Source organism: Manacus vitellinus, unplaced genomic scaffold (assembly GCF_001715985.3).
Source record: "Manacus vitellinus isolate BGI_N305 unplaced genomic scaffold, ASM171598v3 scaffold_91_pilon, whole genome shotgun sequence".
In the NCBI taxonomy this organism is placed as follows: Eukaryota; Metazoa; Chordata; class Aves; order Passeriformes; family Pipridae; genus Manacus; species Manacus vitellinus.
This window is the reverse complement of record NW_021940873.1, coordinates 357683-360963: the sequence shown is the minus strand read 5'-3', so window position 1 is coordinate 360963 and position 3281 is coordinate 357683. Positions and strand designations below refer to the sequence as shown.

Sequence of the window (3281 nt, the reverse complement as noted above, 5' to 3'; positions counted from 1 at the left end):
GTGTGCTGGTTCCTCAGAACAATCACAAGGCAAAGAAAGAAGGGTTAATCTCTGTAAGGTAACAGCCATAAAATGTCACGTGGTGGTGTTTGCCCAACCTTGAAATGAACTGTTAACACAGCCTAACACAGCTCCTGGGGAACAGCTGCCCTCCCACCCCACATCCCCAGCCTTTGGGGGAAGGAATCCCCTTAGTCTGTGCCCTTCACACCACACAGTCACGTACAGACAGGAACAAAACTCACAGTGCACTCCAAGACTTATGGAACTGTTTATTTTAGTTCAAAATAAACTGTGCATTTCAGGTATTTGTTTACAGCTGGAGTGTGTTCTCAGCACTGGACAGGAGGAAGAGCTGTAGAAAGGCATGGACAGGAGATCAGTGAGGGCACAAACTGTGCCTTCTGCATTACCCAGAGGGACAGGACAGAATCCTATGGCATCCATGCAAGTGCCAGTCCATACACACCAGTAAGAGAGGAGAGGAGAGCTGGGCTATACAGGTGGAGCACTGCCTGCACACTCAGCAGCTTCGCTGTTATCTTGAGGATGGGCTACTAGACCCCGAAGGTGGACAGCAGAACTGGTGCAGAACATTATCTTCCCTGCCAAGGAAGGGAGGGGGCAAGAAAGAAGAGAGACAGAGGAACAGAATCACAGGGAACAGCATTAGGAAAGTTAAGCTTGAGATTTTCCTGGTTTTGCTTTTAAATCCACAAATACTGTCACTTGTTTGTAAGTACCACCCAATTAACCATTTCCATCTGAGGCAGGACTTCCAGCACAGGGAAGAACAGCCCAACGAGCTTGGTCAACTCTGAAGAGTTAACTCTGGGGCAAAAGCTGGTTTGAAAGGGCAATTTCTGCTTTTTCTGTAAGAAGACTCCCATTAAGTTGCCATGTGCACACCCAGCCTGCAGTGGCCATGGCTCCTTTATTTTTAACATGCTTAAAACTTTCCACAGGTATTTTCACTGCCCACATTCCACTGAAAATGCAGAATATTCCCCTTCTGTGGGTGATTTACACACAGAAATATTGATTAATGGCTGAACTTCCCACCTCCCCCCGCCCTCTCCTCGGGTAGAAGGAAGAGCTCTGTCTCCATGAGGGGTTGCCAGCATCATGAATGGTGCTACAAAGCAGGAGCAGTTTGGAATACCTACATCTGTAATGCTATACAGTGCTTTATGGCAGGTGGAGGGAAGGATGCTGGCTTGGCAGGAGGCTGCAGCGAGGCCACTTCTGAACCAGAACAACCACGAGGGGCCATTTCCTTTAAACTAAAGAACAAGCTAAAGGAGGAGGATGGAAAGGAACACAGTGAAGGAGGAAAAACAAGAGAATCCAAAAAAACAAAGAGTAAGTTTCATGCTATTCTGGCAGCTCCTGATTGTGCTCCAACTGCTCGTTGTGCAGGGACACCATTCCCTGTTTGTACATCCCTACATCACGTAGGCATCAAGTGGAAAATTACAAGTATTCCTATAATTATGCCAGCTTTCCTTTGCCATAGGGCGTGAGCACAGATGCCTTATATAATCAGCTGAACCTCACACTGACTTAGGGTGGGATTTGGGCACAGTTTGGCTCTGCTTTGCTCTGTCCATCTGTATTTTGCCTCTCTGTGCTGCTGGTCTGAGTGATGCTGCTCTCACTCCTTTGCTCAGTTTGAAAAAAAATCTTGTCAAGCTTTTAAATATCTGTATATTCTAAAGAGAGGCTTGAGGGCTTAAATGTGCTGAGTTACACAGCAGGGCAATTGCTATTCACTTAGAAATTAGATTCCTATTCAACTTTTTTTTGGCACAGAATATCAATAAATATTTATATCAATAGTACGAAGGATTCTGAAGTGCAGCTACAGCTTCACCTGTGACTAATCACTGGGAAGCTCCCACAGGACCAGGGAGTGGTGTGGGATGTCTCTACAGATGCTTCCATGAAGGACATGTGAAGTACTTCCTTTGTGTCTAAGCCTGGGGAAGGGTCCAGTGCCCATCAGTGGGAAAAAAATAAACCGAGGGTTTCAAAGTACCACATTTATCTGTAAGGAGGTATTTTTCATTTCAGGAATCTAAGCAAAAAGTTCTCCCAGTTTTCTCTGGCTATGTCTGGTGTGCAAGAATTCCCACTGTGCTCTTGGGAAGACTTAAAAAACCAAGCTACTCTAATACAAGGTAGAAGCATCTGTCAGCTTGGGATCACTGGAGGATAAGCCTCTCTGTTAACCAGTTATGGTGGCAAAACAACTCCAATGCCTACCAGGGGCTCAGACTAAAAAGAAATAGCACAATCAATCCTTCTATCATTGTCCATACAGTGGTTTGTTGCATGTAAACCAACATTACCTGGTGAAACAAAGATTCCACATTAAAATTTCACACAAGTACAGTATTTTCAGAACGATGGTTTTACCTCCCAGAGGTGCTGATTAAACATTAAGCAGGCAGAGACTGCAAGAAAATGATGGGATTTCTTTGGTACTATAACATCCTTTGCATTATCTTTTTGTTTTCACAGGTATCACTGGGGAAAAAAAAAAGAAAAGAAAAATCTCTAGCTTCGCGATTTTAAAAATGGTCTTTGGACATGATAAGGGCGTCTAATTTGAGATTAGAAGGATGGAAGGTAAAGCAGATGGAGAAAGGAATGAGTGACAGCCAACATTTCATGCAAATCAGAACAAGGAAATTATAGTAACAAATAAACACAAGATGAAAAGATGCTCAGACAGCAGTGGTGAGCAAATCTGTCCATGGTTGGAGTTGCATTTATCACCTATTCCATGTCCATCCACAGAATACAGATAGGAATGACTGTACATCCCCAAGCATGGGCACTTTCCTCCTGCAATCCTGCTGGGTGGGCTCCTGTGGAACAGCCACACCTCAACATTCCACAGCTACAGCACAGTAGGGCTGCAGGGCATGAAAAACCAAACCAACCAAAAACCCCAACCCCCAATTTCAGCAGAGTGGGGACCATCTCCAAGGGTGGGCTGACCTGTCCTGAGACTGGGAATGAGCCCTGCACCCCCAGGAGGGTGTGACCAGCTGAGGAACTGGAAGGCTCTCAGTGCATGGGGGGTGTGTGACTGGGATGAGGAACCTCCCACCTGCCCAGACGGGCTGAAGTTCTGCCTGAAGGTTGTTTAAAGATGTGTCTTGAACCACAGACTGGTTTGGCTTGGAAGGGACCTTAAAGCCCATCCAGTACCACCCCTGCCATGGGCAGGGACACCTTCCACTAGCCCAGGTTGCTCCAAGCTTCATCCAACC

General features: G+C 45.9%; 1 long non-coding RNA gene across 2 annotated transcripts in view; it reads right to left on the bottom strand.

Moving 5' to 3' along the window:
- Nucleotides 1-258: 258 nt before the first annotated feature.
- LOC108642001 overlaps nt 259-3281 on the bottom strand; it is a 93974-nt gene continuing 90951 nt past the window's right edge. For both annotated transcript variants that reach the window (XR_003916378.1, XR_001922393.2), the window contains exons 3-6: nt 2419-2529; nt 1167-1295; nt 470-605; nt 259-355 (exon numbers count right to left, since the gene is read on the bottom strand). This is a non-coding gene — a long non-coding RNA (uncharacterized LOC108642001). The remainder of the gene's footprint in view (nt 356-469; nt 606-1166; nt 1296-2418; nt 2530-3281) is intronic.